The 14,213-nt window shown below is 38.4% G+C and overlaps 2 non-coding genes across 2 annotated transcripts; both read left to right on the top strand.

Moving 5' to 3' along the window:
* The first annotated feature begins 7,940 nt into the window (after positions 1-7,940).
* On the top strand, positions 7,941-8,012 carry Trnaq-cug (transfer RNA glutamine (anticodon CUG)). Its single transcript has one exon. It is a non-coding gene; the product is annotated as a tRNA-Gln (tRNA).
* A 5,863-nt stretch (positions 8,013-13,875) lies between these two features.
* Trnaq-cug (transfer RNA glutamine (anticodon CUG)) lies at positions 13,876-13,947 on the top strand. The gene has a single exon. It is a non-coding gene; the product is annotated as a tRNA-Gln (tRNA).
* The last annotated feature ends 266 nt before the right edge of the window (positions 13,948-14,213 follow it).

Raw genomic sequence — 14,213 nt, 5'->3', positions numbered from 1 at the left:
TTGGCACTCTCTGTCGTTTGGGATACGGCCGAAGAAACGTCCATACCAGAAACTGTTTCTACCTCTTGTCCCATCTTCCTGGAACTTTTCCCTCTCCTTTTCCTGGCCCATGTTATTTTCCTTGCACGTTGTCCAAGTTCCTTGATCAAACCTTGAATTGCTAATTCAAAATAATCGTCATTTAAAAATTCAAAATAGAACCTTGATCCCAGTAACACTCCAAGCCAACCGTCTGGTCTGTAGCCCGCTGTAGTTTTTATTGGCACAATTGTCTTCCGGAGTTGAAAGGCGTATTCGGCTTCTGTGATGACAAAATACGACATGGAAGAGTGGATTTCATAGATTTCTTGACAGTGAATGTTTTCACCATGACAACCTCATTTGGTGATTTTGCATCAGTCCCTTCCTTCACCTTTCATAACTCAGATATGGAAAAGGAAAAATGACTTTTGAATCCATTGTCATAACTTAGACGAAATGTTCGATATTGCCTTTATTCCATGTAAACCTTTGCAAAACACGGGAAATTGTAATGATTGTAATGTATAAGTACACAACTTAAACAAAAAATCAAGCGTTGTTTAATTTACATTGGAACCGATATATACACATACTAACCCGTTCTACAGTTAGGACTGTCCTTGTAGTCCTGTGTCATACAAGTAACAATAGCGGCAGCATTTTCAACGGCATCTGCCATCGCTGCTAACGTTGACCCACCCATGTGTTCTACATCCATCCATACGTTGAATCCCTCGGCTTTTAATCGGTCCTTGATCTTAATCATCAATGGTTGACTGTTCCACTGGTAACTTATCATGATGTGTTGTCCTCCTTGTGTCTGGTCTGTGGGGTCGCCTGCACCAGTAGTGGACACTGTCTTAACTGAAGATATAGAATTAATATAAGACACGAAATCTTGTCAAGGTCACCACCACCACCACCACCACCACCACCACCACCACCACCACCACCACCACCACCACCACCATCATCATCATCATCATCATCATCCTGTTTTTTGGATGTCAGCCCTTTGGCCGAAAGAGGTCGAAACATTCTCCCTATACCTTGTTTTGCCGATTTTTCCTGCAACACCCACAAAGCGCCCTCACATGTCCTCTTTATTATAGTATCGCCTTCATTTGTCATCCTCTCAAGTTCTTCTACCAGTTCAGTGCAGGCAAGGATTTCTTTTTTGTTTTCATCATGGAAAGCAAGCACCCAAAGAGTCTCTGTTGCCGCTACAAATAAACAAAAGTTGACATCCTAAGGTCTTCGACTTCGACTGAAGATATGTGGGCTGCCGTTATATGAAGGTATGACGTCACAGTGCATTCTTGCCACTAGTAGTAGTACATGATTACGTCATATTTTAAGAAATGCAGAATCTATGGCAAATTAATTTACCTCACATGACTTGTTCTTGCCTTGTTACGTTATAATTTTAAAAAAATTGTGCAGCTAGTAAAGGTTTTGTAATATATTGCTATGTTTTGTTTGTGATGTTTCTTAAAAGGAACCATCTTGTAAAAACCATTCATCGAACGGAAATGGTTATAAATGGTTCTATTAATAAACGGAATCGTGAGACCGTATCCTACCTAGTTTTTCATCAATATCGCCATCTTCGACCAAACTTTGCAACGGAGTCAATCCACCAGCCTTTACGATCTGCATTTTATTGCAATCATTGACAGCCAGTCTTTTTACACCTATAACGAAAGTATATACTAAATTTAGATATGCAATGTATGAAATGTGAATTAACTAAACGTTTTGCTTTTTTAAAACCACTTTTGCCCATTTCATTGCTTTGGTACATATTATGACGTGTTTGAAGTCGTTAGTACAAAGTCGGTTGATTTAATCATAAACCATGGTTATTTGGAATCGGTAGAACCGTTGCACAAATGTTTCATTTCTCTTTCAAACAGAGTTACATGACTAATCAACAAAACTTCAGGGGGAAAATTACCTTGAGTCAATTCGAGAGCGGTGTAACCACCGTCTTGGTGCTTGTCGTGAGCAGCTGCTCTGGTCAATCGTCCGACTATGTAGGAAATCAAACCTTCATCAGCGAAGAGTCTTTCACTTTGTTCTTCATTCAAAGTATACGCCATTATAAAAATGATGTAAGTCCGATGTACTTCACATTTTATATCCAAAAGAGGTCCTAAAAACCCATCTACAACATTTGCCTCTCTAAGTCTGCCGTGTGTCTCCGGATGTAAGCAACAGTTGTATATACACGCCAATGACGCCCTCACAGCCCGGGCAGCTATCTAGAATAGGATGTACAATGAAATTCTTGTTACTGTTTTGTCTTATGATTGGTTGGTTCGATTTTATGGGGTCTTAGTTTTGTTTTTGAAGACGGACAAAAAGACACAGACCGACAGACCGACAGACCGACCGACCGACCGACAGACAGACAAACAGACAGACAGACAGACAGACAGACAGACAGACAGACAGACAGACAGACAGACAGGCTAGATCGATGCTATATACATTAGATCTAGAGTGGGTGAAGGGTCGACTTCGTGTCATTTCTTTTGAATTCGTCTCATATAATAAGGTGAACCATAGACTTCACCAACGGAGGGTCTATGGGTGGACCTACGTTTACCTTATCGTCCTCGTCGTTAAGGAATCTAGGACCTTCCAATCTCTCTATGACTTGACGCAATATCTGCAAAATTCCTCCGTTTAGAGCAGTTTCACAAGCCTCTCCACTTAAATCTGTAAAGTTCCACCACGTTGTCATTGCTGTGTTGAAGGGTTTCCAGTGACTGTCATCCACACTGTCATCGTCTGCGTTCCTCCAACCATGGTCTACACAGAATTTCATGACAGCTAATGTCGATTCATGTCCTTTGCCATCGAGGAATGTTCGTAGAAGCACCATCTTGTATTTGAGTTTGGTTTCTTTTGCCGCTGTATTCATCTGAGGAAACATGGTTGCGACGGCAAACAGAGCTGGGCGTGTTGTTTCTTCGGAATTCAAATCTCCCTTTTCTACTGCCAATCGTAACTTATCCACGTTCTCCTCATATTTCCGTTGTTTGACTAAAATTTTCCCCTTGGTGTGTATGTCAATGTCACCTAGAATATTGTCAAATTTTGTCGTCATTTCCGATTCCTCCATCACAGCCTCCGTCTTGCCCCTTTCACCGAGGTCTTTGATAAGCTCATCACAAAGGTCGTCGAAGTCAGTATCTTCAGCAAATTTGTAGTACAACTTTGCTCCGATAAGCATACCCAACCAACCGTCTGGTCGGTAATCGTCCTCCATCATCAACGGTATGATATCTTTCTTCAACTGGAAAGCATATTCAGCCTCTGAATAGGGAGGGAAATCAAATCAACATTAACTTGGAAACAATTTGAAAAGTCTCCATTTCTATGGATGGGGTTTTGGCGATTGGGATGGCATGCTTGTATGGCGCGAGTGCACAACCCCACAGTACGCACGACAGTCTACAAAATATCATCATCATCATCATCATCATCATCATCATCATCATCATCATCATCATCATCAACATTTATATACATGACTATACATAAAACCTTGACAGTGGGCGAGCCGTTAGTTTGTGTATCTACATACCCATACGGCAATTAGCACTTTCTTTATATTTCTGTGAAATCCCAACGAGGACAACAGTGGCGTTTTCAACAGCATCTGCCATTCCAGCTAGTGTCGATCCATCCATACTCTCAATATCAAGCCACACTTTAAAGCCGGCAGCTTTTAGTTTATCTTTGATCTTAATCATCCAAGGTTGACTGCTCCACTGGTAGCTGATCATAACATGGGGATCTTTATTATCTTTGGAACTTGAATCTGTTTTCTTCTCTGAAATATAATGCTAGACTTTACGTCGTGTCGCGCCGCCCTCACCGGCCTGCACTGTGTGAAAGGGGTTGACCGATGTGTGAGGGCGCCCGGTCGACGTCAAGGCCAACGTTACAGATTACTAGTACAAGGTATATAATAATACCGTGTTTTTATAACTAACTTTTTTATTCTGACTGGACTGCGCTTTAAAGTGGTCACATGGACGAGGATTGGGTATTTATTTTGGATTTTTAATTTATAAGGCAATTTTATCATAACTTCCAATTAAAAAAAATCAATGTGAAACAACATATGCCAAGTCCTTGATTGTAACTTAATACATTGCAAAAGATTAATAAATGTGTAAAATCTTTGTTATTGTACGTACAATAACAAACGTTTAACTCCCTTTTTAAAATAACTTTTTGCGTGTATTGAGTAGGAAGTCATGATAAAATTGCCTAATTATATATTAAAAATCAAAATAAATACACAATCCTCACCTATTTGGCCACTTTTAAATTTGACATTTCTTGTAAAGTTGGAATATTATTTTTTTAATTTAAACTCATAAATACTGAAGATAGTTGTGCACTAGCTTCATACGATGAAATTACAGCTTACTGTCACTTAAACTGATACACTCACCCTTAGTTTCTAGATTCCAGATAATACCCTCGGCAGCTTTCCGAATTTTGTTGTTGTCGCTTTTCAACAATTCTTCAAACAAATCTTGAGCAACTCGTACAGCAGGTTTGTTGTCATCGTGGAATGACAGATGTTCAAGTGCATTCACAGCGGCTGAAGTCGAAATATTCGAAGCATGGTATATCTTACAATGAAAGTTAACTTAACTACAACAAACTTGGTTGCAAGAGATAATGAGGGTCTGAAAACTGAGTGTACCAAATCATTCCTACTGTTAATGGAATCTTTTTTAAAAATAAAACAAGAATAAAATAAACCCATATCTTATCTCAGCTGTGGAAATAATCACACAACATAGGACACACCTCACATGATATTGCTGTCATATATATATGTTATGTAATATATAGCAATCTGTTGGATGGTTTGGTGCCATGTTATGATGTATATTTACATGATGATGAAATGAAACATTTTGTTTGATCTTAGTAAATAATACTTTTCGAGGTTCTTAATGCTTTTGTGATTTAAATTTGGAGCTCAGACAAGTTGAATTTGGAGTAATGTGATGGGGTGTGATGTAGGCCTAATTTGATGTGAGCCTAATTTGATGGAGGCCTAATGTGATGTGACGTAGTGATGCAAGTGATAATGATACCTACGGTGTGGTATGGTTATCTTTATTGTGTCAGAGTGGATATCCATATACTTCAATGCATTAGATGATGTAATATTTGTTGTGTCTATCACTACAGTGGAAGTCAACCAGGCTGCATAAAGGGAATGGACATAATGGTATTTATAAAGACAGGACATCCACAGTTGATAAGAAACTCAAATAAAATCACAACATTTCTACACTGTGTTGAAACCAGATTCAACGATTAAACTTGTCCAATTTCATGCATGTATGTGTGACGCGGTAAAGATTCACTCAATTCTTGAGTTTGGAACGCTTGCCTATTTTTCTAAAGTGCACAAATTTATACTCCACTGCAAAGGTAGAAGGACGGGTAACATTGATTGAGTAACACACGTCACAATCTGTACAGCAAGCATAAAATGTACAACTTTGTATGACCATAGAAAACCCACCTATCTGTTCCTGTGTGTTAGTACCACCGGCCACCTCTATCATTAGCTGTATCGCTCCTGCTTTGGCCAATTTCGATTTATTAGCATCGTTCACTGCCAGTTGTCCAATCACTGGTGGAAAAAATAACAGGGAGAAAATGCTTTCAATATTTTGTAAATTTTACTATCATGGCTTTCGGCATAATACATTGCCACTCTGACCATACACATGCACGTGATTGAATTCAATAAAAAGTGGGCTATGGGTACGGGTTTCAACATTGTGAGGTTCCACCAATTTTACAAATTCAAAATGTTATTAAAGAACAAATTTTATCCCTTCCAATAAGTTCGGAATTATTATTTCCTGAGTTTTATCAAAACGAGGGGAGAATTCCTTTTTTTAACTTACAGACAAATAGTTCATGAACCGAAAAACCTCGGCTTCGTCGTGTTCGTTCACTAGTGGCTTTCTCCAGGTGACGAACGACCATGTTGATGATACTTTGGTCGTGAAACATCTTCTCACTCTGTTCTTCGGTAGCTATGTACGCCGGGATCAAGACGAAATAGATTTCAAGTTCTTCGAACCCTGCATTGGATAATTTCTCGAGGGTATCCAGCATTGTAGACTGTTTAACAATATCACGTGATAATTCGTGGAATGAACAATTAGCTGTGACTGCCAGACACGACTTTATTATCTTTCTCGCACTCTGCAATGGCAGTGAGAGAGAAAAAAATAAAAATGAAATTATGAGAGATTTTCACAATGAGAAACAAGAAGATCCGATGCAGCATGTTACATAGTCATGTACAAAGACTATCCGAATGTACAGGTACACAACAATATAGTTTAGATAGTATTAGCTACGTTTTCGGATACGTCACGTTCCGAGTCGGTTGCAACAGCAGCGGAAGAGCGAAGTACCAGAGTATCATACGGTTCATGGTCGATCCCATTTTGCGACCATTGTTTAAGAAAACTACGCCACGGAATTGTGGACCACCCTTTCATCACATCGTTACTAAAATCATATAAAAAACCACATTCTACAATAATGATGATCTGAAATGGAAAATACGTCTATAAAACATTGTCACAACATTAACCTTCTTGTTAACTTTCTAAAAGCATAGTCTTTTTAATATTGGTGATATTCAAATGACTTAACTTCTGAATTGATAATACTTACAAGATCTATTGCATACGACATAGCATTTTGGTATTCTTTGTCGATAATTTCCTCAATTAAACCAATCACGCCCTCATCGGTGATAGATTTTGCAAGTGTGTCGCTAGAGTCGGTGAAATTCCACAAAATTTGAATGGTTGTGTAATACACATTATAAACTTCCTTGATTATACTTCCTTGGGAGTCTCTCCATCCATGGTTGAATGTTTTCCTGATGGTTTCCACCAAAACAGTCGTTTCACTGGTGTCTATAATATGGTTAGCGATGGCACGTCGAAACAAACTTTTTTGGGAGATTTTGTGTTTTCTAAGTTTAAAGTACAGTCCGCCTATAACCCTTGAACTTTTGTATACAACATCGAAGTAAGTGTCCCAAGTTTCTTTCTCATTTTCGGCTTTCATGATTTCGAGGTTTTTCGAGGCAATTTCTTTGGCTTTTTCCAACTTCTGCTGAACTTCTTCATTCATTCCATCGGCACTATCTTCGATTTGTTCATCATCACCATCACCATCTTCCTCATTCTTTTCAGCATCTACCGTACTTTCACGCTCCTTGTCCGGCTTATCCCCTATAAACCGTTCTTTGACGTCACTTTCTACAACGGTTACTTCGTCAACTATTTCTGGTTTTGACTCCATGATTATAGTCAAAGACGATACATTCACACTTTCCTGAGAATAGACAAAATTAATAATTGTGGATAAAAGTGGATATAATTTTGCCAACTCAATGGATATTTATTGAAGTGAAAGTTTTCGTTTACTCCTGAAATATCAAAAACTCTTTAAGGTCGTAGTTAAAATACTCGTAAATACAAGCAAAATAACCCGGATTTGCAGAAAAATGGAGAGAGAGAGAGAGAGAGAGAGAGAGAGAGAGAGAGAGAGAGAGAGAGAGAGAGAGAGAGAGAGAGAGAGAGAGACAGAGAGACAGAGACAGAGAGACAGAGACAGAGACAGAGAGACAGAGACAGAGAGACACACTGAGACAGAGAGAGTGAGAAAGAGAGGGAGACAGATCTGAGAAAGACAGAGAGATCTATTCAAACGACCTTGAATGTGAGACAATGCCTGTGCTTTAGAAAAAAATTGTGCACTCTCACACAAAAGATAATAACTTTAAAAACTGTGACTGACTGTGTTTTATTGTCTTTTATTGTTCGCTCTAACAGTGAGGCCCCGTGGTGTAACGGTTAGCACTCTGGACTCTGAATCCAGCGATCCGAGTTCAAATCTCGGCGGGACCTTTACTTTTGAATCAATTTACAAAATTCGAATTACAAATAGCAGTAACGATATTCAGTGAAGTTGTTGTTTGCGAGGAGACGACAGCCAACAACTGTCATAAATTGACATTTTTGTCCGTAAACTTATGTTACCAAGTCTGTTCTCAGATGGAGATGTTTTGCACAAGTAATTAAGAATTTCGCTACTTCAAAATGAACATCATTGACAATAGAGTGGCAATGCGTTGTATTCTTAGCTACTGCGAATATATGTTCAACTTTATCAAGATTCCGTATTTACATAGAATACAGAATAAGTTCTCCTCGGACATAAAAATACTTTCTTCTCTAAGACTTAGTTATGATTACGATCGCTATAATTATGAAGGGTTTGTCTTTCCTTCCCACCTTTCATAACCACACGTTACTAACTGCACAATCGTTAAACCTATTAGAAGTTTTACAATCTAAATCGCAATAACAAATGACGTTTATTACTATTTACGATCGTTGCCATCACATCAGCAGTTTTCATTCATAGGTAATGTGTAATGTGTATGCCGCCGCGGCGACGCTATAAATCGCGCAGAAACTCTTCAAAACTTCACAGACTTGGAGATACAGGGAACGGGTGCACGTATAAGGTGTTGACACTGATAATTCCTTGAATAAGAATCCTTCTTGAGACCTTTTTGTCTAATTTTGACTGATAAGCTCCGAAATTAAACGACCTATCACGTTCAGCACGAGGACATCATTATAACGATCAATGATTTAATCCCAGGTTTGTGCTACTTCCTTTTGTCCAGGACATTTTTTTTATACATCTGCCAAACCACTTTTTTCTTGCCCAAAAATTAATCCTTTTCTGACCCAGGTCTTTAAGCGGAGATTAGACTCGCCATCGGTAAGGTTTAGCTTACTTTGACAGGTGGTTTGGTCGACTTTTTGTCTCCTAAAATACAGTCGCTATAGGGTGCACTTTTTCCGCCGGAAAATGTAAGATAACTGTATGGGTACCATTTGATGTATTTCCTATTTAAAAGGGGGAGATTTCGCAGGTTACTAGGTAGTTCCAAGTGGTCTCACGTAACCCCAACAATCTTAATACAGTAACTGTTAGTACAATATGTTGGTCGACGTGGTGCCCCATTATCGTAGGGCAGACGGGTTTACAGAAAAACTCACCTGCTTGTTGCTCGCATGTGTAACTCAGTAGTCAGCCACTTTCTATACGCATGCAACTGCTGTCACCGTGTGTTAAGGACAAACGTCGCTACAGCAACTGGGGCCCTGTGATCAGTTAAAAGAATTGTGTATGATTCGTAACCAACACATTAACCTTCAACATGTTAGTGCACCCCAGGCGGCGGCCAAGTAGATTATACTCTGAAAAGATAATGTGACAGTTATCCACTAGGACACTAAACTGCACAGTACAGTTTATAGACTTTTTTTTATGGATGTTGTGTACACTTTACTGTATACTGACATTCTTTTGAGCGCCGTTCGTGGGACTAGTTTTCATTAGACCGCGTATTGATTTCAACTACAAAGTTTAATGTTCATATTCGAGACAGTGTAACATCGTGCAAGTTTAACATCTTTGCATATTCTTTTAATATTTTTTTCAGTGTTTTTTTTCATCAGTGGTTTGCTACTATCAGTATTTTTCTATTACGTTCCCTGTGTCAGACAGATTTTGATATGCACAAAATATCAATTTTAACAAAATTGCTGAAATGTCTAAGCCTGACTCGTACTCAAAAAAACGTGAGCCTAAGACCAAAATTCCCTATTTGTTTGTAAATATCAACAAAATAAAAAAGTGAATTTCCAAAGTCAAATATAGAAAAAATGCGATTTACATGAGTTACTACATGTAATTGTCTCATAGTGATTGTGATTGTGTTGAACTGACTTTACTCTAGGTATTAACGTTATTATAGTACTAGTATTACATATACTACAGTGGTAATCATGGTTTTGGTACTCAGAGAGGCACGTTAAGTAAAACCATTGTTGTTCGATGTGGAAGATTACATAAATTGGTGATAGTGTTGCCTCAGTTGTGTGGATAAAATCACCCTGTAATCAATATAGTAAGTGGCTACTTGAGAAAAACTAATAACTACCAGAAACGCCACCCTACTGGGAGTATACTTAAACCAATGTCCATTCAATAGCTTATATGGACATGTCTTGACAATATTTAGTTTTGTGCCAATCTTATTCAGCCGAAACTTCGATTTCCGCTCTCGTATGTGAGAACAGATGAACAGAGTTGAAAGGTCATTGTCAGCTGTGATGCTAAGGATTCCATTATTGTGGATGGGACTGGCGTTGCGAGTTGCGAAAGCTGCTTTCTTAGTCACCACCAATGAAAACTTGTATTACTACAAGTAACAGCTTGTGCTCTATCTTGGTGTTCGGAGATATTACCAAATGCTGGCATAGAGTTTGTTGTTGAATAGTGTGAATTTTGAAAAGGGGTACCTGGTCCACGGCATCGTCCCCAATTCGTATATGTTGTTGTTGTTGTTGTTGTTGTTGTTGTTGTTGTTGTTGTTCTACCACTTTTCTATCATAAATATTGAGCAACTCGTACAGCAGGTTTGTTGTCATCGTGGAATGACAGATGTTCAAGTGCATTCACAGCGGCTGAAGTCGAAATATTCGAAGCATGGTATATCTTACAATGAAAGTTAACTTAACTACAACAAACTTGGTTGCAAGAGATAATGAGGGTCTGAAAACTGAGTGTACCAAATCATTCCTACTGTTAATGGAATCTCTCCAAAAAAAAACAAGAATCAAATAAACCCATATGCCATCTCAGCTGTGGAAATAATCACACAACATAGGACACACCTCATATGATATTGCTGTCATATAGATATGTTATGTAATATATAGCAATCTGTTGGATGGTTTGGTGTCATGATATGATGTATATTGTAATGGTACATGATGATGAAATTATATATTTTGTTTGATTTTAGTAAATAATACTTTTCGAGGTTCTTAATGCTTTTGTGATTTAAATTTGGAGCTCAGACAAGTTGAATTTGGAGTAATGTGATGGGGTGTGATGTAGGCCTAATTTGATGTGAGCCTAATTTGATGGAGGCCTAATGTGATGTGACGTAGTGATGCAAGTGATAATGATACCTACGGTGTGGTATGGTTATCTTTATTGTGTCAGAGTGGATATCCATATACTTCAATGCATTAGTTGATGTACTATTTGTAGTGTCTGTCACTACATTGGAAGTCAACCAGGCTGCATAAAGGGAATGGACATAATGGTATCTATATGCATGTATGTGTGACGCAGTAAAGATTCACTCAATTCTTGAGTTTGGAACGCTTGCCTATTTTTCTAAAGTGCACAAATTTATACTCCACTGCAAAGGTAGAAGGACGGGTAACATTGATTGAGTAACACACGTCACAATCTGTACAGCAAGCATAAAATGTACAACTTTGTATGACCATAGAAAACCCACCTATCTGTTCCTGTGTGTTAGTACCACCGGCCACCTCTATCATTAGCTGTATCGCTCCTGCTTTGGCCAATTTCGATTTATTAGCATCGTTCACTGCCAGTTGTCCAATCACTGGTGGAAAAAATAACAGGGAGAAAATGCTTTCAATATTTTGTAAATTTTACTATCATGGCTTTCGGCATAATACATTGCCACTCTGACCATACACATGCACGTGATTGAATTCAATAAAAAGTGGGCTATGGGTACGGGTTTCAACATTGTGAGGTTCCACCAATTTTACAAATTCAAAATGTTATTAAAGAACAAATTTTATCCCTTCCAATAAGTTCGGAATTATTATTTCCTGAGTTTTATCAAAACAAGGGGAGAATTCCTTTTTTTAACTTACAGACACATAGTTCATGAACCGAAAAACCTCGGCTTCGTCGTGTTCGTTCACTAGTGGCTTTCTCCAGGTGACGAACGACCATGTTGATGATACTTTGGTCCTGAAACATCTTCTCACTCTGTTCTTCGGTAGCTATGTACGCCGGGATCAAGACGAAATAGATTTCAAGTTCTTCGAACCCTGCATTGGATAATTTCTCGAGGGTATCCAGCATTGTAGACTGTTTAACAATATCACGTGATAATTCGTGGAATGAACAATTAGCTGTGACTGCCAGACACGACTTTATTATCTTTCTCGCACTCTGCAATGGCAGTGAGAGAGAAAAAAATAAAAATGAAATTATGAGAGATTTTCACAATGAGAAACAAGAAGATCCGATGCAGCATGTTACATAGTCATGTACAAAGACTATCCGAATGTACAGGTACACAACAATATAGTTTAGATAGTATTAGCTACGTTTTCGGATACGTCACGTTCCGAGTCGGTTGCAACAGCAGCGGAAGAGCGAAGTACCAGAGTATCATACGGTTCATGGTCGATCCCATTTTGCGACCATTGTTTAAGAAAACTACGCCACGGAATTGTGGACCACCCTTTCACCACATCGTTACTAAAATCATATAAAAAACCACATTCTACAATAATGATGATCTGAAATGGAAAATACGTCTATAAAACATTGTCACAACATTAACCTTCTTGTTAACTTTCTAAAAGCATAGTCTTTTTAATATTGGTGATATTCAAATGACTTAACTTCTGAATTGATAATACTTACAAGATCTATTGCATACGACATAGCATTTTGGTATTCTTTGTCGATAATTTCCTCAATTAAACCAATCACGCCCTCATCGGTGATAGATTTTGCAAGTGTGTCGCTAGAGTCGGTGAAATTCCACAAAATTTGAATGGTTGTGTAATACACATTATAAACTTCCTTGATTATACTTCCTTGGGAGTCTCTCCATCCATGGTTGAATGTTTTCCTGATGGTTTCCACCAAAACAGTCGTTTCACTGGTGTCTATAATATGGTTAGCGATGGCACGTCGAAACAAACTTTTTTGGGAGATTTTGTGTTTTCTAAGTTTAAAGTACAGTCCGCCTATAACCCTTGAACTTTTGTATACAACATCGAAGTAAGTGTCCCAAGTTTCTTTCTCATTTTCGGCTTTCATGATTTCGAGGTTTTTCGAGGCAATTTCTTTGGCTTTTTCCAACTTCTGCTGAACTTCTTCATTCATTCCATCGGCACTATCTTCGATTTGTTCATCATCACCATCACCATCTTCCTCATTCTTTTCAGCATCTACCGTACTTTCACGCTCCTTGTCCGGCTTATCCCCTATAAACCGTTCTTTGACGTCACTTTCTACAACGGTTACTTCGTCAACTATTTCTGGTTTTGACTCCATGATTATAGTCAAAGACGATACATTCACACTTTCCTGAGAATAGACAAAATTAATAATTGTGGATAAAAGTGGATATAATTTTGCCAACTCAATGGATATTTATTGAAGTGAAAGTTTTCGTTTACTCCTGAAATATCAAAAACTCTTTAAGGTCGTAGTTAAAATACTCGTAAATACAAGCAAAATAACCCGGATTTGCAGAAAAATGAGAGAGAGAGAGAGAGAGAGAGAGAGAGAGAGAGAGAGAGAGAGAGAGAGAGAGAGAGAGAGAGAGAGAGAGAGAGAGAGAGAGAGAGAGAGACAGAGACAGAGACAGAGAGAGAGAGAGAGACAGAGACAGAGACAGAGAGACAGAGACAGAGAGACACACTGAGACAGAGAGAGTGAGAAAGAGAGGGAGACAGATCTGAGAAAGACAGAGAGATCTATTCAAACGACCTTGAATGTGAGACAATGCCTGTGCTTTAGAAAAAAATTGTGCACTCTCACACAAAAGATAATAACTTTAAAAACTGTGACTGACTGTGTTTTATTGTCTTTTATTGTTCGCTCTAACAGTGAGGCCCCGTGGTGTAACGGTTAGCACTCTGGACTCTGAATCCAGCGATCCGAGTTCAAATCTCGGCGGGACCTTTACTTTTGAATCAATTTACAAAATTCGAATTACAAATAGCAGTAACGATATTCAGTGAAGTTGTTGTTTGCGAGGAGACGACAGCCAACAACTGTCATAAATTGACATTTTTGTCCGTAAACTTATGTTACCAAGTCTGTTCTGAGATGGAGATGTTTTGCACAAGTAATTAAGAATTTCGCTACTTCAAAATGAACATCATTGACAATAGAGTGGCAATGCGTTGTACTCTTAGCTACTGCGAATATATGTTCAACTTTATCAA

This window comes from Glandiceps talaboti, chromosome 12, assembly GCF_964340395.1.
Source record: "Glandiceps talaboti chromosome 12, keGlaTala1.1, whole genome shotgun sequence".
Classification (NCBI taxonomy): Eukaryota; Metazoa; Hemichordata; class Enteropneusta; family Spengelidae; genus Glandiceps; species Glandiceps talaboti.
This window is presented reverse-complemented; position numbering and strand designations above follow the sequence as displayed.